General features: G+C 40.8%; 1 long non-coding RNA gene across 2 annotated transcripts; it reads left to right on the top strand.

Annotated features, from left to right (window-relative positions):
• Positions 1–8,454: 8,454 nt before the first annotated feature.
• LOC120371415 lies at positions 8,455–22,521 on the top strand. 2 transcript variants are annotated; one of them, XR_005584335.1, is made up of 4 exons: positions 8,455–8,487; positions 9,705–9,838; positions 14,645–14,756; positions 22,042–22,521. It is a non-coding gene; the product is annotated as an uncharacterized LOC120371415 (long non-coding RNA). The 2 variants fall into 2 exon arrangements; XR_005584336.1 differs by having other exon boundaries at positions 8,486–8,600.
• The last annotated feature ends 927 nt before the right edge of the window (positions 22,522–23,448 follow it).

Genomic DNA, 23,448 nt, shown 5'->3' on the forward strand with positions numbered 1-23,448 from the left:
TACATGGCTGGGAACACTCCTATTGCCTAAGAGTGCTGATAGACAGTCCTTGCTCCTGCGCTAGCCAGTGCTTGTTTCTACGCTAGCCAGGCCCTGCCTCAGCTGGCCACCTGGTGATTCTGATAGAGTCTTCATTAGATATCAGTAGTGGTAGCATTTATAGCGTCTTTCCTGGCCATTAGCCACAAAGACCATGACATGCTTGGCATATCCTATTGGCCGACATCAGAGTTTTAAATTATTACACAATTTTTCCATGATCCTACCGCTCCAGATCTTATGTGCCTTTTATCTCATCATCTCTTATTGCTCACTTTCTCTCTCTTCTATCTGCTTTGACTGTGCTAATCCGGAGTTTAAATGCTTTCAAAACAACCTGAAGCAAGACGCATATGAAAGAGAAAAGGAGTAAAAGTCACCAACTCAAAAAAATAAAATAAAAAAGGATGTGTGTGCCCTTAACATGAGCTCACACTCCAAGTACCAAGCAAAAAATATTTAAATTTCAATATTAGAAACATATTGATCACCATTTCTTTATCCTATATCTAGGCTTGGAAGGATTAATGTTTTTAATCAGAAAATGTTGATTTCACCATACACCCACAAACTTCTTATTATAAAATATTATAAAATATTTCCAACCATAATTGAAATTTATAGATAGGCAAACGAGGAAAACTGCTGCTTGAGAACTTTTTAGAGTTTGATTTACGGTTATTTACTTTGTATATTTTAATATGTGATGTTGGCAATTTGTGTTTTAATGGTTACAAGCCTTTAACTTTTTGAATGTCAACGTCTACTGTCATTAAATAATTATTGTCTGATCCCACCAGAATTTCCCACACACAAATATTTAAATCAATAAAAATAAAAACCAAAAATGCGTAAAACCCATAATTTTGCACAACTGTGAAAATTTACATGTTTTAAAATGCTCCCAAACAAACACTGATATTGTCTGTCGCAATTACAATAAATAAATAAAAAATAAAAAATAAAAATCATGTTGAGCCAAGTTGACCTATATCACTGCTGTAAATATTGTAACCTAGGGAGAAATTCACCCTGAGTGAGGACCAGCACAAAGCTTATGCATCACTTGAACTCATAAGGCCAGATTTTCAAAAGCGCTCAGCTCTTAAGCACATATTTAAAAAGCAGGGGTAAAAACCTGCCCCCCTTGAATTTAAAGGGATTTTTTGCTTGCAACCCGGTGTGACACTTATTTTGGTGCCTAAACAGGAGCTGAGCTCTTTTGAAAATCTGGGCCAATGTTCTGTTACAGGTCCAGCCTGCAGCTGGCAATGATCTCTCTCCTTTATATTAACTGTTGTTGCTAGATGCAGGAGAAACCACACTTTGCATAGCAATCAGATGATATTAATGATCAGCCAATAATAATATTCATTAACAACAACAACGAGTAGTGCTTATACATGCTTTTCATCTAGGTGTCAAGATAAAAAAAGCCAAGGTCAGAGATCTTTGCCAAAGGGTATGTCTACAATGCAATAAAAGACCCGAAGCTGGCCTGTGTCGGCTGACTTGGGCTCGGGCTATGGGACTATAAAATTGCAGTATATTCAGGTTCAGGCTGGAACCTGGGCTGTGGGACTCTGTGACCTGGGCCAGCTGTGACTGTGCCATGGTTCATCTATCACAAGGTAAATGTACTCAAAGCTTCTCACCCTAAGGGTACGTCTGGACTACCTGCCAGATCGGCGGGTAGCCATCGATCTATCAGGGATCAATATATCATGTCTCATCTAGATGCGATATATCGATCCCCAAACGCGCTCCCGTCGACTCCGGAACTGCACCAGGGCGAGAGGCGGAAGCAGAGTCGACGGGGGAGCCGCGGCTGTCGATCCCGCGCCGTGAGGACGGGAGGTAAGTCAAAATAAGATACATCGACTTCAGCTACACTATTCCCGTAGCTGAAGTTGCGTATCTTACATCGACCCCCCACCCACGCCCCCCAGTGTAGACCAGGCCTAAGAAGTATGTCCATCCAAAAGAACCGTAAAAATCTTACTTATTCACAGCATGATAGAAAAAAAATGGTTCTAGTTTCCTTTGAAAAACCTGTTTTTAAAGACCCACCAAGTTTTGAAATGCCTGATAGTGAAACATTGAGGAAAGTAACTTAGTTCTCCAAGCTCTTTTGAATATTTCCATCTTCAACAAAAACAAAGAGGGAAACTGGTATTTAATAACAACAATCTGGCTTCCAAGCAGAATTTCGGTTTTACTCTCTTATTAAAAAGTGAAGTGGAACTTTCCCACAGTCCCAGGGACACTGGCCCAAAATGAGCTGTGGGATGCTCAAACAGACATCGTTAAAGGGTACCATGTTCTAAATTTCCAGCTGCATTTTAGATACATGGAGCTGCAGCCTCATGATTGCAGACTTTACTGGGCTGGTAGATCTGTGCCTGAGTAAGGAATTGGGGGATGGGGTGGGAAGAGACGAGTTCATTTTTGTGGCCACCTGTCAAGTCAGGATGGGAATGCATTGGCAGGGTAGCGTAGGGGAAATCTTGCACTGCATTGTGCTGTACCTGTTAGGCTGATGAATAGAAGACTTCACTTCTGTGGGCTGCCAGTTTGCAGCACCTTTCAGTGGAGTTGGGACCGAGATGCATCATTTAAATATTTTTGCAGAATCTGGGCATTTCTGGGTTCCTGCCAATAGTGACAATTTACTGGTCTGTTAGGGAGAGGAGAAAAAAAATTATCTTCAGTTTTAAGGGAAAATGTATACATATTTTAAATCATCATCATATGAGCATTCTCCACTCCTACTGGGAATTGAAGGTACTTAGCATTTCAAGATTGGGCTCTCTGTTGCTTACAATATATCATTGTAAGACATATGTTACCGAAATAGACTAAGAGTTAAAGTATACAATAGATGAGCTGCACAGTTCTTTGACAGCATCTCTGTTAAGGGTTTCTTTCCTTCATCTGATGTCATTGTGGTAAGCGTATTCACACCAATATAGGACCAGAATTTACACCTACTGCAGCAGGTGATTAAACTCCTGTTGAGTGCTAGAGGAGCAGGACCACAGTTAATGTAACCTGTTAACTATCTATTATAATCGCCGTTTTAGGGCTTTATAATTCAACCATAAAATGCCCTAGTAAATTCAAAACTGGCATTTAACGATCTTGACCTGATTTAAAAAGAGACAGACCCAATCTGAGGTAGCTAGCTAGCTAGCAACCATTGCGGGGTAACACCCTCCCTTTCATTAAAAGCCCTTTCCTTCAACGTTACTGTTTATACATCTTATAAATATTGTACAAAAACTATATCAGTGTTGAGGAAAAGGTCTGACTTACAGATACTTGTAAAAGCAAAGGGATTCAGACTTAACGTTTCCCCTGCTTTCTTAGGGGCTTAGTTTCGTCTCACCATTAATGGGAGCAGGATGCTTCCACCATCACAGAATTTTGTGATCATTGCATGACAAATACCTTTAGCCTGATCCATTGATTTCTATGGGATTCTGTGTGCAGAGAATTTGCAAGATGGGGTCTGTGTGCTTTGTGAAAATATTAGGCCCATCACTTAGTCAGCGATAAAGAGGATATCCTAGCTATGAATTACTTTTCTTTCATCAGGGTAAATAAGACCCTTCGTTACCCTAATAGATTTTTGCACTAGATAAAAACAATAGCTTATAAACAGAAAACAATATTCTAGAGGGAAGTGGATGAGTCATGCCCATGATCTGAGGAGCACTAAAAATGAGATATTGTACAGGCTTTTCAAGTAGGAACTTGAAACCACCGATTAAAACTCCCTAAGTAGGCACTGAAAAGATAGACCATAATGACTCAAATAAAAAAAAAAAAATCTTGAGTGTCCTGGTTGAAAACCTAGAGACAGGTACTGTAGAAAGCTCATTTAGAAGAATGGTGGCAATGCTTTTGTCAACCTGGTGTGGAAACAACAAATCGGATAATTTTTTGTAAGCCACTGTGAGAGTTGTCAAGTACCATATGTTCTGAACCCGCTCGTTCACTATTTTTCTGATATGGGGCTTTGTGATCTGTAACAGGCTGCCAGGGCTCACTACATCAAGCTAAGGAGAGGTTGTAAAGACTTTCATACAATCCATCTCTCAAGAACTGATGCAGGTACTATTGCAAACATTTAAAGGATTTCTGACCTTGGAGTGTCAAAAACTTTCTTAAAATATTACATTAAATATTACATTTTTTTAACATAATGAGAAACATAATAGATTCAGGATGAAAATGCAGTATTCGGTTAAAATTAAAACACTGCTTTTAAATACAATGCTTTTGAATGTGTAAGCTCCGTGGTCTACATCTCTATTTCACCACTCAATAATGTACTGTATTCTTTTAGGGTGAAGTACATTGCTATTCAGAGAGCACACAGAATCAAGTGGATTGGGATAAATAGGAATCTAAAATGTTACATGTCAGCTGAAACTTTATATCATATTGTTTAGCCCTACAGACTGCTTACACAGCCTACTCCTAGAATACCTGGGTGAGTGGAACCCCCAAAATTGTTGACCTAAATCTTTCTCCTTTTGATATCAATGCTAAAACTCCCATTGACTTTACTGGGAGCAGAAAGCAGAGTCCAGCCAATGCTGAGCACTTCTGAAAATCTCACTCTTATCTTTTAAACATGTCAATCCTAATAAGTGCTGGCCTCCTCAACTCCCATTTATTTCAAAGGGGGCTAAGGGCTCTCATCATATCTCAAGCGATGATTAGAGTTCCACAGCATGAGGCCACAAGTTTCCAGTCTCTTGAGTAGTTCTAATATTGACTGATCTTAGCCCACGAAGCATTAATGAGCCATCAATACCACAACTGTCTCACCAAGAATGTTACACTGATAATTCTATTTTGGCAGCAGGGACAGCTTGACCACAAATGATGATTTATAAACAGCATAAGATGATCTGAAAACCTCACTCAAGTCATATCCATAAGGTTGGGTGTATTAGAGTAGTGAACCACATTCTGTGTTGTGCAGAGGTCATCCCTGAAATGCTTTTGACAAATTCCTTACCTGCTCTTCAGGAACACAGTGCTGGAAGTTCCAACGCAACTTAGAAAGAGTACACCTCCATACTCATAAATCACTTGAAGGTGGCTATTTCATGGCTTCATTTGCATGTTTCTATGAAGCGACAAGAGGAACACAATTCATTTTTGATCATTTCAGGAATTGTCTTATTCTCTGGGAAGCAGTTTTGTTAAGATTAAGAAACTCTACGGCCATATTTGGAACAATTATAGTAAAACAAATTATACAACAGTCCAATGCTTGACCAAGTCAGAAAATAGCTGAAAATCAATACAGCAAATTCAGACTGGAAATAAGGTATACATTTTTAACAGTGAGAGTAATTAATCATTGGAACAATTTACCAAGGTTCATGGTGGATTCTCTACCGCTGACAACTTTTAAATAAAGATCGGATGTTTTTCTAAAAGCCAAGCTCTAGGAATTATTTGGGGGAAGTTCTATGGCCCGTGTTTTACAGGAGGTCTGATGAGGTAACCACAATGGTCCCTTCTGGCCTTGGAATCTATAATTTTACAATTAAAGATGAAAAAATTGACGACCCTCAAATGTTTGATGCAGGTCACACTGAGGTCAAAAACAACTGCACCCATCCCATAAGAGCTGAATCTGAATGTAAATATCCATAGACCTAGATAATGGTAAAGGACAATAGACTCTTTAGGGAGGGATTTCGTAAGTGTTTAGCTTTGCCCTAACTCTGCTCCCACTGAAGTCTTTTGGGGCCATTGGGTAAAATCCTACCCTTGACTTCAATACGGCCAGGATTCCATCCAGGAGCACTTCAACAGGAGCACTGAGGCCAACACTGAGTGCTGAGTGCTTTTGAGAATCCAACCGTAAAGATTTCACTGTCCTCTACCATTGTCTAGACCTCCGTCATTTATAAGTTGTACATTCACTTATCTGGCATGAATGTAGGAAAGGAGATTCATGGCCATATATTTGAAAGTTTCTAAACAAATGGATAAATGACACAGCTTCTCTGTTTAAACGGCCCACATGGAATTGTTTGCAACCTATACACAATAACTGACATGCAAGTTGATATTTCTTGCTGTGCAGTCCTTTGTATCGTTCCCCTGCTTGACTGTCTGCTAAATAAGTTGATCCTATTTTAACACTGTTTTTAAACATTTTCTAACACTTTGTTATGTGTTTATTTTGAAAACAGCAATTCATCAATTGCGAGAAAAATGGACTCTCTCCACACAGAGTTTTCCTATGAGCCTTTGATAATCAGGATGATTGTTTTGTTGGCATGTGCCTGTATCTACCAGAGCCTCTGCCAATTCAGAGGTTTCACCTGAATTATTTTTTCCAAGCAAACAATGCACTTTTTTTTCCAATAAACTAGATGAAAATTCCATTATGTGCATTGGGTATAGCAAGCCAGTGCAAGGAGAAGAACTTTCTTGTTTTGCTTTATTCTGCTCCAGGGCTTAGGAGATGACACTTGTGATCTCTCTCATGTACTGATTGTAAAGCCTGATAGAAAGGGAAAAATCTTTTAATTGGAGGTGAAACTGCAGCTCCCCATTAAACAAGCAGATGACTTAACTAGTGTTGTTAATGAAGATGTAAGTTCAGCTGTTTCCTCTGAAGATGGGACTTAATTATTTGAACTAAAAAGGTCTTTTATAATATTTAAAATGATATCCTTACCGTGTAATAAATAGCTGACTTATCAGAAGTAAAATTGTGTGTGAGAGAGAGACTGAGAAGGACCAGAAGTTGCTGGTGATTTAACAGCATTAACTGAAGCAGATAAAATCACCTAGGAAAGGGTGACGGACTTAAGGACAGAACCCATCCACCTGAAGAGATGCTGAATACATGGACGCAGATGTAGTAGTTGGAGAGCCGGGAGAGAACTGTATTGTGATAGGACAAGGGAGGACAAGATGTCAAGAAGCATGGTGTGATCAACAGTGGCAAAAGCAAAGGAGAGGTCCACGATAATGAAGATGCAGCGGAGATTCAGTAATTTGGTCAGGAAGAGGTCCTTAGAAGACTTGAATGCAGTTTCATTAGTGTGGAGAGGGCAGAAGCCAGAAGGGATGGGGGTCCAAAATGGGGTCGGAAGAGAGGAATGGCTGTAGATGACATGCTTAATGAATTTAGAGGTGAAGGGAAGAAAAAAGATGGTGCAGTAGTTGGAGAGACAGGTGGGCCAAGAGATAGCTCGTTGAGGCTAGGTGAAGTCACTTGTACTTCAAGAGGAGAGAGTTAGAAGACAAGGTGAGATTGATCAAAGAAAAGGATGAGGGCTGGGGGGTGAATTAGTGCAAGGGAGGTTAAGATGTGGAAGGAGATGATTACCTGCCTCAAGTGTGAGTATCTGGAAAAGGAAAGCACCATGATGGTCACAGGAGAAGGGAGAGAGGGGATGATGGACATCACAGCAGATCAACTACCTGAAAAAGATGGCAAGATGTTGCATGAAAGAGGAAGGTACAAAAGGAGTGGGATGGGTTAAGGACTAGGTGCTGTATGACCAGCTAAAATATTTGTTTGTCTAACTAGAAAATAAATGAGGCTTCGTACATTTAGAGCTGATATTTCAGTTTGCTGGCTGACCAGAAAAACTGAAAAAAAATATCAGCAAACTGAAAGCCCCCGCAAAATGTTTTGGGTCCAACACTGTTTTGTTTTGTCTTTGAGGTTTATTTTTAAAATGTGCCTTTAAAAGAAAATTAAAGCACATTTTGAAAAATTAAAATATCAAAATATTTCATTTTTACCAATGTTGAAACAAAATATTTTGATTTTTTTAAATTTTTTTTAACGAAAACAATTTGACAAATTCATCATGAATTCATGAAATGGAAAGTTTCAAACAAATAAATTTCACTCAGCACTACCAATAGTAATGTTTGCCTTATACTAATGTGAGGTTGCTCTAATAGCTGGTAAGGAACAAGCTGAATCTCAGCTACAAGGAGGGCTGTAGATGGCAAAAATATCTGAAACCAATATTAAAAAATAGTCAATAGGCCCTCTCTGAGGTAACAAAAAAAACTTGTTTAGAACATCCTGTACTCCAGAGGAGATGTTTCTGGAAGAGCGATGGGCAAAAGTGACTGCAAGAAACCATGTAATGAGTGACTTTTACAGTGGGGTAAAGTTTAAAGGGGAAAAAATCAGTTTATAGGAAACAATTATAGGTTTAATTAAAATGGTTTAATTATAGGAAACAAAGCCCTGGCTGGGATGATTTAGTTGGAGTTGGTCCTGCTTTGAGCAGGGGGTTGGACTAGATGACCTCCTGAGGTCTCTTCCAACCCTAATCTTCTATGATTCTATAATCCTGTGTTTTGATATCAATCTGTTGCCACACAATTGATTGTGACATCACAAATGCATGACGTCTGTGCAGTTTCAGGCAGCAGGAAGGGGTGAGCTGTGAAGGAACAAAGCCTTGTTTAAGTGAAAAGATATTTGATAATTATTGAAAGTGACAAGGAAATAACTAATAACTGTGAAGGATAAATAGATCTTTTCTTAGGGGGTAAAACATCATTATTATAATCTATACTGTAGAAGTACCAATATGTGCCCACTCTCCCTGTACTGAAACCCTTAGACCCAGGGCCGGTGCAACCATTTAGGCGACCGCGGTTGCCTAGGGCGCTAGGATTTGGGGGGCAGCATTTTCTATGGCAGCGACCACGGTGGCCGGATCTTCAGCCGCCCCGGTCGCCGCCGGCATTTAGGCAGAGGGAGCTGGGGCAGGGGAGCGCGGGGAGGGCCGCCTGCAGCAAGTAAGGGGCGGGAGCGGCATGCAGGGGAACTCCCCACCCCAGCTCACCCCTGCCCCGCCTCCTCCCCGAGCACGCCATGGCTGTTTCACTTCTCCCGCCTCCCAGGCTTGCGGCACCAATCAGCTTAGGCGCCGCAAGCCTGGGAGGTGGGAGAAGTGAAGCAGCAACGGCTTGCTCGGGGTGCTAGTGCTCGTGCGCGGAGCAGGGGTGAGCTGGGGGGGGGGGGGGGGGGAGCTGCCGTGGGGGTGCCTCAGGGCGGGGGTTCGGGGGACGGGGGAGGGCGCAAGATGGAAGTTTCGCCTAGGGCGCAAAACATCCTTGTACCGGCCCTGCTTAGACCTTAAAAGATTATACAGAAGCCAAGGAGTATTACTGTGGTGGATGAAGCTATGATTCTCTTTTCTGTGTGCAACACCTTTAATATCATTATTTATTATTTGCATTAGGGTAACACCCAAATGTACCAACCAAGATTGACTCTCATAGCATTAAGGGTTGTATAAATACATACTAAGACAGTCTCTACATTAAAATGCTTACGATCTAAATGGGTAAGGCAGAAAAAGGGTGACAGGGGAAACAGAGGTACAGTGACTTGTTCAAAGTCACACACAAGGCCAGAGTCTGAACCAGGAGGGAAAACCAGTGTCTCCTGACACCCAGCAAGTGTCCTATCCAGTAGGCCACACTGACTCTTCCCTGCCTGCAAGCACTCGGCCTGCCAGATTGCTAGGGGCCAAGGCTGTGAGGGGATTCAAGATGGAGGATCTCACACTGTTTGACCCACATTTTGAATTCTCTCTCTCTCTTTCTTTCTTTCTTGTTTGTGTCACTCTGAATGGCTAAAGCAGATCAACATTGGAGTGGGGAAGCCACCAGTTTTGACAGATGTCATCACAGGTTTCAAAGTCAAATGGTTATGTTGTTCTACCTCATCTTGTGGTATCACCATGGAGAAGAGAAGGCACAGGCAAGAAAGGATTGTGTATGTGCAAGATGGGTGGGAGGGGCATATCCATTGTGTTCCTCACCCTCATTCTTCTAAGAGACATTTAGACTCACCAGAATGGAGGTGCTGTACTGATGTTCCTTAAAATGATGGGCCTGATTCTCAGTTACACAGCACTGCCAATGAAAAAAGGCTTTAAAGCGGGCAGAAATTATAATCCCATCCACTTCAAGGCCCCTTACACTGAGAATCAGGCCCAACAAATAGACAGTCTAGAGGTTCTTCCCCTAGAAAATACTGAAACACCTCATGCAATTTCTTGCATTTTATAAGATGTTAACACAGCACAGAAGAAACACTTTATGCAATAAATAAAAGTATTTAAACAGAAACTTCCCAGAGGCAAGGAATGTTCTATTAAAACAGGGGCGGGCAAACCTGAGGATTGCATCAGGTTTCAGAAATTGTATGGAGGGCCAGTTAGGGGAGGGGGTTGTGGCCCAGCCTCTACCTCCTATCTGCCCCCCCAGGACTCCTGCCCCATCCAACTCCCCCTGTTCCCTGATGGCCCCCCAGGGACCCCTGCCCCATCCACAGCCCCCTGCTCCCTGTCCCCTGACCGCCCTCAGAACCCCTGCCCCGACTGCCCCTCGCCACCCCATCCAACCTCTCCTCTCATTCCTGACAGCCCCCCAGGACTCCTGCCCCCATTCAACCCGATTTCCCACCCCTCGACTGCTCCAACCCCTATCCACACTCCTGCCCCCTGACCACCACCCCAAACTCCCCTGCCTTCTATCCAACCCTCCCTGCTCCCTGTCCCCTTACCACACTGCCTGGAGCACCAGTGGTTGCCAGCGCTACAGCCTCGCCGCCCGGCTGGAGTCAGCCACGCCACCGCCACCACCACGCAGTACAGAGGCCGGGTCAGGCTGGACTCTCCAGCTGCGCTGCCTGAGGAACCCACAGCCCCGCTGTTCAGCGCATTGTGCTGGTGGTGGGGTGAGCTGAGGCTGCAGGGGAAGGGCCAGGGTTAGCCTCCCGAGCCAGGAGCTCAGGGGCCGGGCAGGAAGGTCTCGCAGGCCGGAAGTGGCCTGCCGGCCATAGTTTGCCCACCTCTGTATTAAAACATCAGCAAACAGGCACCAAAACCAGCACATAAAACCAGAATGGGTTATTCCTTCTCCTGTCCATAACAAACACAAGGCACCTGTGTTTATCTCCTGTCTAAAACCAGGCCACTCAAACTCTCTCCCCCTACACAGTCATGTCTTCAGCATCTGTACAAACACTCATGTGCTTTTTATTGACATATGTTGGCACCAGCCTTTCAATACAACACTTTAAATACTTTTATTATGTCTCTTAAGTTTTCTGTTCTTACTGATTCTTTCCCTAAGCCACTCAGTTTGCTTTCTTTCCTTCATTTTTCAGTTTTCCCTTATGATTAATTTCCTCTACTATCAGTCATCCCTCTGCCCCCTCCTTTGTCCTCTCCTTTCTTTTCTCTCCTCTATGCCTTCCCACCCCACTTCTCCACTCACTCCTATCTGGCTCTACATTATCTCTTATGGTCCTCGGACAATCACTACCTCTCTCAAGAGTGTGCTCCTAAATTATAAATGCAATTAACATAGTTGTGCATGCAAATTGTGAGTCTGCTTGCACAAATAAGGCCAACTCTGTATCCAGTTTGCTATTTGCACATGCAGTTTTTGCACACAATCATGGTAATTGCACATGTAAATTAGACACTCGGTTACATACCTATAATTTAGAAAATCAGACCCACAGTTTTATTTAATATATTTTAAAAAAATTTTGTGTCAGCTTTCGTATAAATCTGCAAAGCTTCCTTTATATTCTCAACCATCAGGTACTGACTGTTTATTAACAAAAATGAGTCACTAACAAAAATAAATAAATAAATAAATAAATAAAAATAAAAAATTAAATACTGACTGACTGACAATAAAAGCCAGTAAGAATAGTCAGTTGTCATTAAAAATGGCAAGATAATTTAGAAATGACTTTTCATTGTTTGGCATAAGTTCCTGGACTACTCGAGTACTTTTAATATCAATGAGCTTTATTTTTGATAGTTGAAATAATGACTTCTATAAAAATTTGACACAAATGCTATAAACAGAAATTGTAAGAGTCCCAAGTTGTCTTGAAATTCTATATTTCCAACCCATACAAGTTTTAAAAAATTAGAAATCTGTATATATGTTAACAGCCAAAAAACAATTAGGAACAAAAGAACAGACATACTGGATCAGAGCAGTGGTCCATCTAGCCCAGTATCCTGTCTCTGACAATGGCCAATGCCAGATGGTTAAGACGGAATGAGCAGAACAGGGCATTTTGAATGATCCATCCCCTGTTGTCCAGTCCCAGCTTCTGGCAGCTGGAGGTTTAGGATAGCTGGATCACAGGGTTGCATCCCTGACCATCCTGGGTAATAGTCATTGATGGAGCTACCCTTCGTGAATCAATCAAACACTTTTTTGAATTAGATGACATTATCATGTACATTGTTTGGGAAAAGGTCATTTGTCTAACTGAATCAATATTTTGAGCAATATAAAATACACAAAGTAAAATATTATGAAAAATTTGCAAAATTAATTCAGCTAAGAAGCTTGTATGTTAATTTATCTCCTGAGCAAAAATGTCTGGATATAGGTTAAAATTTCCAAAAGCTCTAAATGACTAAGTCCTATACTCGTAAACCCTGAAAAACGGGTTTTTATACTAACATTGTCCTGAAAAGTTAAATACCGTTGCTAGTACTGTAACTACTGCACGGATTAACAGGGCAATGTCCATTTTTAACATCACTATTTAACTCATTTCTATAGCCCACCCTTGTGACTAAAGTGTCTTTATTTGGGAACTGCAAAACAGCTGCCCTCCTGGTGTTTTGTTTTGGCTGCCTTTCCCATCTGTTTTACCTGTCTCCGTGTCTGAATAATTTATTTCACCATCTGCATAAATAGAGCACCTGGCCTGAGGCTAACTCTTTCACCTAAATTATTTAGAGCTGAAAACTCTTCGTTTTATAGGCGGATAATGTAATGGCTCAACGGGACAATGCCCTTAACTGGGGAACGACGACTAACGTTTCTGGGGTCTGACAGTGTTATGTTAAAAGGTCAGCTCGGTAAAAATGTTCACAGAAACATCACAGATTTTTTTCTTCTTCAAATGCCTTTACGAATGGTTCTTTCTACATACAACCCTGGCACTGTTTTCAAGAGTAGGACCTGCTTACAGTGCTGTCCTCCTGCACCTCCTTTATCCCACAGGTGGCTGTATGATACCTTGTTGAATATACAGTGGAACTATCTTGTCCTGCAGTCCTTACCAAGAAAATGTTCTCACTAAGTCAATGGGTTAGGGCTGCAGAATTTGACCCTATATACGGAGTTTCATTGGGACTGAGCCCATTACAAGAAGGATCCAGTGTAGTTCAGAAAGGGTGAAATTAGGCCCTGTGCAGCATACACGCTACACACCACTTAAATCCCATTTAAGCCGTAACTGCCACCCTTTACCCTTGGGAATACCTGTCCATCAAAACAAAACTTAATTGGTACATAGGCTTAGTGCTGGGCCTCTGTACAGGGGTGAATTTCACTCAAAGTGGTTTGGGATCCATTATTCTTTTGGATGAAAGGTATGATATAAACATAAGATGATTATTATCCTTTTTGGTTGACATGTATCTTGACTAAGTATGAGTCTTATTTTATGGGGAAATTAGGGATGGTTAGTGCTTCACAAATGCTTCAGCATGTGAGAATGGAGATCTTAGAGAGTGAGAGTCTACACAGCATTTTGGAGCCCATGGGAGCAAGCCTCCCAGCCCAGGTCGACAGACATAGGCTAGCAGGGCTTGTGCTAGTGCTCTATAAACAGCTGCACAGACATACCCTGTGAAGTCTCCATTAGCACACATTGAGCTTTGAAATTGCAGCTTGGGCTGGAGATTGGGCTCTGAAGCCCACTGCCATCCCTAGGCTTCAGTGGCAATCAACTTGTGCCTAAGTGATCCAAGTCTTAGGGAGAAATCCTGGCCCTACTGAAGCAGTGTAACTTTTCCTGTTGACTTCCCGCAGAGACAGTATTTTACCCTTTATCTTTTTTAAAAAAAATACTGTATCTGTTTTTCTGCCACAATGCCAGTGGTTTTTATCTTGTAAGCAACGTACTCATGACCTTTTTTTAAAAAATACGAAAAAAATGTTTTTTGAAGTTAAATAGTCAATGATAGGAGGTGATCTTTCTTGGAGGATGTGTATAGACATAGGTAAGCATACTCAGAGGAAACAGCTAATATCACTAAAAAAAATGGTCATTTGGGTTACATCCACACTGAGCTAGAGCCATGATCCTCAGCTCGCATACACATACTCGCACTAGCTCAATCAGTAATGTAGCCACACTGGTATGGGAGTTGTACACTAGTACAAACCTGCCTGGGCCCTGTGGGTACATACTTGGTATGGCTAAGCTGTGCCGCCACTGCTACTGGTGCCTGTGCTACCATGGCTTCACTATGCTTGCGCCAGCTCTCATCGAGCTACCAATCATATCTCTAGCTCATAATGCAGATATAGCCACAAATTTGATAGAAGAAGATATAACCTGAGTCTCCAAGGCAGGGGATCATTTTGGAGCCTTTTCCCAGGTAAATTCTTGGTTGCCAATGACATATTGACCTTCGACATTAGCACTCACTGAGCCGAGAATTTCAGCTACATGGGACCCTAGGGAAATGATGTAACAGTTTTCAAGGGAGTTGTAAATCCCTTCTGTGTCTGTATTCAACTGCAGTAAAATGGAAACATTGCAAAGTAAACTAGTCCGTTCTTCAGCTGAATTACTCTGGGTGTACACCAGTATAACAAGGATCAGAATCGGGTCCAGTATGGCTAGACATGCAAAGGTAAATGAATCATTTAATTGAAATCAGTCTGGAAATAATAGTAACTTGTTGCTTTATTCTAAAGCCAAATAAAAATTCACTGTGTATGCTCATTTACATGTGCATTTCCCAGAATGGACAGCTTTCATAGAACAAAAAGAAAATTCTGCAATCTTTACTGAGACCTTATCCAGGCAAAACTCTCATTAATTTTCGTAGCTGATTTACCTGAGTAAGAACCACAGAATTTGGCACTATCTATAATAAGTAACAATAGCTATCTACTGTAAGGCTATCTATAGCACCCATCACCTTAATGCTTGTAGGCACTTTATTAACTGTTTCATTTTCCTCCAAGAATTTTATCAAGTATCAGGTATTTGCTTTTTGCTCCTGTCCTGGGAAGCTGTGATCACAGATTTCAAATGAAGTGCTTTGTGTGCTCTCAGGGCAGCGAGAAAGCACAATAGCATAGACAAAATCTAATCATGGTATTTTGGCTTTCTGCCTCCTTCTTATTTTACAATGGTGAAAAATAAATTCAAGGTGCGACTCGAATCCCTTTAGGAGTTCCCTTCCTGTGGACACTGTCTCTCGCCAGAAACATGAGACTGACAGGATGATAAAATGTGATGCCAGGCTCTCTTGCCCATTCAAAGACCCTCCCTCAGGTATCAGGTGCCTTGCCTGAGCTTTGAGGTCAACCAGACACCTCCCCTGAGGCTTACCTGGGCTGAAGGATATATCTACTAGAAAATCCTCTCAGGTAGAGCAGCTGTTATCTGAGCTAGGATCAAAGTGCCCCTCTGCACTCCAGAAAAACATCTTCCAAACTGGTCTTCTTTCTCCATGATTCAAATGAATGTTGAATGAGTCTCTGGGGACAACAGTTGCTTTGCTGAGGAGCGAGCTGTCAGAAATACTTTGTTATGGAAGTTCAGTTCCTTTTAAGGTCTTTGATCATTAATACTCATAGCTCCAGGAGAGCATTAAACATAGAATCTATTTACACCACAAACTGACATACTGTAACTAACGAAAGTCATACCATGGCTCTGTTAGTTTACCTGGAATTAGAAAGCATTGACTAAGCAGAATTGCACAGCCTTTGGATCACCAGAATTTGGAATATGAAATTCGATTTCACATGGACAGGTCTCACCTGTTCAAAGCACTGTTGGGGAAACCTTGGCTCAGTAGGATGTTTTTTCGGGTGGGCAACAGTGGAGGAGGCAATGTGCATTCAGGAGTGCAGGGTGGCTCTGGGTTATGCTCAGTGATACTTGATTTACCTGTACAAACGAGGTAAGCGTGCATTCCTCTCTCATTCTCTTCCCCCCCCCCCCCCCCCGCGGCCTGTGGTGTTGTCCACTTTGAGTTGTGCAATGCTGCCAACAGTGCTAGCGACCCCTCTTTGGGACAGGGAGTGCAAAGAGCTGCATCACTGAGGGAGGAAGGGACATGCCCTGTACCCCCTTCACACTTGTGAACTTGTACAATCTCAGCCCTGACTTGACTTATGGGGGGGCTGCTAGGCACTTAAATGTTAGTGAAGCATATTAGTAGCTGTACTCAAAAGTTCAAGGTGCAGAACAAGACCGCGATGTAGCACAAACAAAACAAAACGTAACAAGAAAGGGACTATTCTAAGGGTGCAAGTGGGGAGCATGTAAGTGGTACATAAATGGGGGGGGGTGATGGGGGGAAAGAGGAGGGCATTTTAGTTTCTCTCTCATACGACTTCTGGTTACAACCACTCTCCTAGCCCATAGGAGTATTTTTGCTCAGATGGTTTGGGCACCCCTCTTCCATATTTCAGAAGGTGGACAATTACAAATAATATTTTGGATGGTACCCCCCGTAGGTAGCTAAGGAGTTCAAATATCTATAACATGGGGTCATGCTGTTGTATTTTGCATTATTTAGAATCATACTTCTTAAGACAGCATTTTCTGGTTTTCTCTCTTATTGTGAAAATGGCACTGCCAGCATATGCAAACTACATATTGGCTTCTGGGTTTTTTTTCCAGCCACCTCTTTTAGTTGGCATTTCTTTCTTTTTATTTCTGGTGGTATTTTTTCCTCCCATTCAAAGGTACTTTGGCTTCTTGTGCCCCTTAATTCTTTGTAGTTAGCTGTCTCATTTCTTTCTTCCTTTAAAAATATTTTTGTTTTTTATGCTACTTGGTCAGATACGTTGGTGCTAATTTTTCATTTCTATTCCATTAATTTATTAGCAGGGAGTTGCTAGCTTACAAGCTACAATAGGCCAGAAACAAGACTGGGCTAAGGCTTGTGTGGATTCTTTTTTGGTTGTAATCACTGATAGAACGGTGATTTCTTATTGTTTCTGTCCTACCATATGCACATCCAGAAAGAGTGTCTCTCATGCTGGAAACTAGGGTAAATAGTAGTAAAGGGCCTGTCCCTGAGAGGTGCTAAGGGCAACAAGACTTAGGTCTGCTTAGCAACTCTAAGGATTGGGCCTAACAGTCTGAACTCCTCTGGCTTTTTCAGTCCTTCTTAATTTGTTCAATTCACTGTTCCTCTAGATCTCTCCACCACCCAACCAAAACTAAACCCACCTCTAAAACACTCATTTGAATTCTGGGTAATAGTGCTTAAGGTCATTCCCATCTGACAGATGTTCAATGGCCTATGTGAAATGAACTGGTGGGCCCGGTCCAGTTCTTAGTGGGCACATGGATATCACTAAAATCGCCATCACAACTGTCAGAAACTAGACGCCTCAGATGAGAAATCAGGAATTAAAGGCACATGAAGACTAACCTCGTCTCACTTCCCAATAAGTGGTCTCTTCAGAATAGGCTTGAGGCACACAGATGGGTGGAAAGAGCAAGTTGACCACTCTGCAGAGGACATTACTTTCCAAGGCTGTCAATCTGGCAACCTGAATGAGTACTGTATTAATGATTTAAAAAAAGAAGAAGAAGAAGAAGAAGAGAGGTGGAATAGCCATCAAATCAACATACAGAATATTCAGATTTCAAAGTGGTATTTCAAACTCACTGGAGCAAATACTGATACTTTGTACATTTAAAAGACACAGTGTAAAAATAAAATTGAATAGGTGTGTAGCATAGTATATACTGGTAGTTCATAGAAAATTTTAGCCCTAACAATAATAACGACTCCTCTGGCAAAGTCTTCAATAACAACAGAAACTGCAACAAACATGAGCCTGTTCTCTCGGCAAAGATAGTAAAGATACTGGGAAATGGAACACTCTATTGCAATCAAAAAATTGTAATTTTGTAACCATTCTTGGATTAAACATCTGAGAAGGACCACACAGGATTAGATTATTTAGATTGCAATAAGAATAGTCGACATGTGTTCCATTTCCCATTCCCTTTGCAATCTTTGTTATAAAAGTGGACTCATGTTGTGCCAGTTAGGATTAATATTGTAACATGAAAAGGTTAGGTTTGTATCATTTTCCACGCACATTGCATTCACTGATGTGGGAATGGACTCATATTGTATTCGAGCAACTTCTTGTCTAGAATGGACCTAATTAAACGCACCCAAATACTTCAGAATGTAGGTAGACGTGTCACCTGCACCATGGCTTCAAAAATTATTGGATCTCAACATTCAGAAGTACCTAAGACTTCCTGCTAGGTTGTGAAATAAAGTATCCCATTTAGTTTACTCTGGAGGATCTCAGCATGTTCCTTACACTTAGTCTGTTTCACTTTCCCCTGAGAATGTGTTATATGTTCTTTCCATTCAAACTTTTGTCTAAACTGCTCACATTGTCATTGATGTATTTTACCTTATGAAGTCTCACTAGACTTTTAATGTAGAGCAGTGTGCAGATACGTTTTCTCCTTGCTGTATCTTCTGACTTTGAATTCTCTACATTATTAAACTTGTAGTAAAGCTTCATCTCAGAGCCACAATTTCCCATTTTTTGCCATTTTTTCAGCTGGGTGACATTATCTGCAACATCAGTGAGTATCATTGTGACCGAACCCATTACAATCATATTTCCCTCTCTTTTTATATTTCACTTTCCCAACTAGTCATTTACAGGGTTTAATATTGTGCAGATTATTCATGAGATGTTGAGGCAATTGCTTCATATATTTCAGGGGCAGGCTGAACTCAGCAACATACCTAGTGATCTAAGGTATATCAGCACTTGGCAAACCATTCCAAAATACGTATTAGAAAAATAGTTGAAACAGTGGCACAATAACATCAAAGAGTGGGCTGGGAACACAAACAGTAATTGCTGTGAAATTTGATTCCTGAGGAACTGCTCTAGGGAGCTCCAAGTTTATTTCTCCCTGTTGTATACTGAAATATGATGTTTGTTTTAATTCTTAGAATAGAACTCAGTGAGTCACTATTTGCATTTGTTGATCTTTCCCAACATAAATCTCTCCATTATAGTCATACCAACAATGCGTCTCCTTTACTTTAGCATTAAAATTTCATTCGGCCTTTTCAAACAGTATTTACTGAGTTGTTGAATCTGTAGTTACAGAACTCCTTCAGTATCAAAATCTGAGTGCTATCACTGGGACATAGCACAGGTGTCAGAGCTCTATGATCTTCTTTGGCATTGGTTAAAAATAAACCTGAATTTTATTGGAATATGCCCTTAGGGATGAAGATACGTCCTTAATCCATCAATGGTCTTGTCCTATCGTCCTACTGAGGATTTTGTCCGTCTGTGGAATCAGGCTCTGTATCTCCCTTTGAGGCTCCTACGGTGACTACTGCAATTTCTTTGAAACTCAGCAAGGCCTAGGTTGCTAGTCTTTGTTTGGCATATGTCAATGTAATATTTAGCTGAAGTCCTGCATATGATGAAATATATTTATAGTCTCAGATTCCCATTTTCAGGAGACAGATTTTCTGAAGGGCTTGGTATGATTTTATATGTTCTGCCATACTTCAAACTCTCACCCAATGCTTTTTCAGTAGCATGATAACTGTGTTTGAAATGCAGGGAATTCTCTCGTTTGGGTCCTTTCAAGCCTACACTGTATGTCTTTCATGGATATTTTTTTGGTGATGGTGAAAGCCTGGTATGCCTCATTTCCTTTCACACACAATTTCTTACTCAACACCATTGTGCACGTACACAAGTGCAGATGTTATCTTCTGCTGTAATGGATGGGAATCCACCTGGCTTATATACACTATGTGAAATATACACAGAAGTAAACTGAGCAAGAGCTGCCTAGGTGCTCCATACTGACATCTTACAAGCGAAGACCATAGCTATGCCCCACAACCCCAGGTAAAACTAAGGTCCTTATGCCACTCATCACCATTAAACCGGTATGCAGTTGAACATGTGGTAAAGCCTACTAACTATCTCAAGGACAGAGCCATGACACATACCAAATCAAATGCGTCTCGGGGCCTGTCTCACAACCAAATTGGGTTGGGGGTTATAAGGACTGGTACATCCCAATTAGACATAGGGAATGAGGAACCCAGATCTAACTCCCACCATAAACAGGAAGACGTGCTTGCTTCCTCTTGCCTACAACAGAGTTTTTGGATTGATTGCACAGTGCCTGTAAATCCAACAGATTGAATCACTAGAAGAGTGAAAAATTTGTTCCCAAACAAAAACAGAGCTGGAAACTATAAGAGCAATAATAACTGTTATTCATATTCTGGTAGTGGCCACAATAGGTTGGGTACCATCCACACACAGTCTGTGAAGACAAGCAATGTACAAAGGGGCATGGAAACAGATGCAATCAAAATATGCACAACGTCTGCATGCAGTTTAAAATTAAATAAATTTTAATGTGTTGACCAATACCTACATGGTCAACATAATAATGTAGTGAAAAATATTGATCACAATTAGTCTATTTATTTATTTGATTTATATCTAAAGCTCCCATCCATTGACAGAAAATGCATTCCTATGCATATTTCACTTCAAACACATTTAAAAAAAATAATCATTCACTGTTGGTTTTGAAAAATTAACTCAAACTTTGAACATGACACAAACAAACAAGACAATTTCGAAACGATTAAAAGCAATTGTTCTGTTACCCCGGCAACACAAACTAGGTGCAGCCAATCAGCAAAGCTGATATATTGTTTTGACATACATGAACATATTTCTAACATAAATAGCAACAGAGATCTAATAACAATGGGTTTTAAAGCTAGAAACTGATGTCATTTCAAATGTGTCAATCAAAGACAACCTATGAAAGTGTTTCTTCTATCAAGCTGACATTAAGTATATGCTGTAATGGCTTCATAAGTGACAGTAGACTTCTGACAGGCCATACAGGAGATACAAAATCTATAATTACATTCCAGCTTCTTGAATTGTGTCCTTTAGTATAGCTAAAAAACTTTGAGGAGAAAATAAAACTTGAGGGCTATGATATCTCATTAATTTATCAAAACAGCCAAAAAAAAAAAAAGAAGAAGAAGCATGCAGCATATTTGAGAAAGGAGAAATATTCGACTGGTGTTAACCCGGTTAGCCCTTAAAATAGATGCACTTGCATTTCTTATATCTCATTTTTATGATCAACTAGTGCTAGTGAAGTTCTGCAATGTGAGTTTTCAGGGATCCTAAATGTTAACAATAGATGGAACCTACAAAGGAAGATTGTTAATGGGTTAGAGAGCCTTTCCCCTCTTGATCATTGGTTTGAATCTGGCCTATGTCAGCAATAACTGAAAGCCATTACTTTCTGACAGGTGTTCAGAAGTCTGTACAAAAGGAGTTAGTTCATGATTGTAGTCCAGTACCTAACAGACAGCTGCCCATATCCCAAAAACCACCATCAAAATTGGACTTCTCAGAAGATAGGGAGAGATATGAGCAGGCCATGGAGAATGAAGTATCTTCTCAATCCTAGCTGTGGTTGTCCCAAGTCACTGCGGAGGAAAGTTAACCAAGTAGTTTGGAAAGAGGTTACACTATCATTGCTTTCATGTGAACCTGTCCTGTGGGTAAAGTGAGGTCTTTGGTTTCTAATGCTAATTGTGTAGCACTTTAAACGAAGACAAACTACTTAAAAATTTTTATAAATGAACACATCTATAAATTTCTTCATGTGATCAACACGTATTCAGAAAAAACAAAGGCTGTATCATCAGCCTTAGACTTGTGTGTGTGTGTTTGGCTAATCAAAAAAAAAGTCTCTGTATGTCAGGACTGTGAAATGAAATACAGATTCATAAAATTCCCAGATACACAGAGACAAGCACCTTATTTTGCTGCTGGATGGGATTATGATACTATTCTAGCACTTCATCTATTTTCTCTTTCTTTTTGCAGATTTATGAGACTCATCATAGCAAACGCTAATACTGAAGAATTTCCATCTGGAACACATTGAAAATAAAAAAGAAACAAGACAGTAAACAGCATTAAAGAAGAAATACAAATGACACATAGGGTATAGTACTCTCCTCTGCCATAATGTGAATGATGATGTATTTTTCTCTGAAAAGCAATAATCTTTCTTTAAGGAAAGGTGGATTTTACTTAGAATCTTAATCTACATTGTTATTGATTTGGTTTTGGAGTGGGGAGAGGAGGAGGAGTAGGAAGAATAAAACAATGTAAAATGTATTTGGTTACACTGCCAGAAGTTGGGGAAGGCGTTCTGATATTTAACCATTTCATTGCTGCTGAATTGCGAGGTGTAGCGGGCAAAACACCTTTCTAAAGCTGCGTCACGTACCTCACTGTTGAACTGGCAACGGTCCAGTGGAATGTTTCCACTTAGCTGGGACACTGAGGAGGGGTCGATAGTGCCACAGAGTATCGGCAGAAGGTCACACTAAGGTAGGCTTTTTAACATGTTGCTCTGTAGGTTATTAAATCGTGATGCTGTGACTTGAATCTGTGCCACACCCTTATACTGGGATGGGCTTGGAAGATGCCAGTTCTGATACAAAGCAGATGCCCTGCATTGGAGGGTCTATTCCAGTGTTTCTGTGTTAAGTCCCACTAGGACTTAAAAAAAAAATCATGACCCTCTCCCCCCCCCCCTTCAGCCCTGGGGGACTTGGGGCTTCAGCCCTGCTCAGGGATTTGCACTTGCCTCCCCCAACCACTGGGCTATGGATACCTTTCTCAGCCACTGCCTAATGAAGTGTGGTTTTTTCCCCTGTCTTTTGCAAGCCAGAATAATGGGAGAAAATATTCCATACTTTTAACCTCCAGATTTTTATTATACATATTCCAAAAAGTACAAAGAAAATATGATCCTTATGTTTTTTGTAACTAATAATGTTACTCTGCTTCTATAAACAGTATTTCCTCTTATCGAAAAACTCAGAGTCCTTTGCACACATTAACTAAGCCTCATGTGGAGTAGGTATGCATAATTATACCTATTATATAGATCAGAAAATTAAGATGAAGAAAAGTTAAGTTACTTAAGGACCTAAAAAGGAAGGTCTCATAGTTAAGTCACTGGGCTGGGACTCAGTAGATCTGAGTTAAATTCCCAGCCCTGCCACAAACTTCCAGTGTCACCTTGAGCATGTCACTTAATCTCTGTGTCTCCGTTCCTGTCTGCAAAATGGGGATAGTAATAGGGTGTGATGAGCATAAGAGATACCTAGATAATAAGCAGTATGTCAGTATATAAACCAAGACTCTTGGTTCCCAGTCTGATGCTCTGGCACCCTTAATCTTTAGATGTTATGGTAAAATATTTGGCTAATAAATTCC

The sequence above is a fragment of the Mauremys reevesii genome, linkage group 9, assembly GCF_016161935.1.
Source record: "Mauremys reevesii isolate NIE-2019 linkage group 9, ASM1616193v1, whole genome shotgun sequence".
In the NCBI taxonomy this organism is placed as follows: domain Eukaryota; kingdom Metazoa; phylum Chordata; order Testudines; family Geoemydidae; genus Mauremys; species Mauremys reevesii.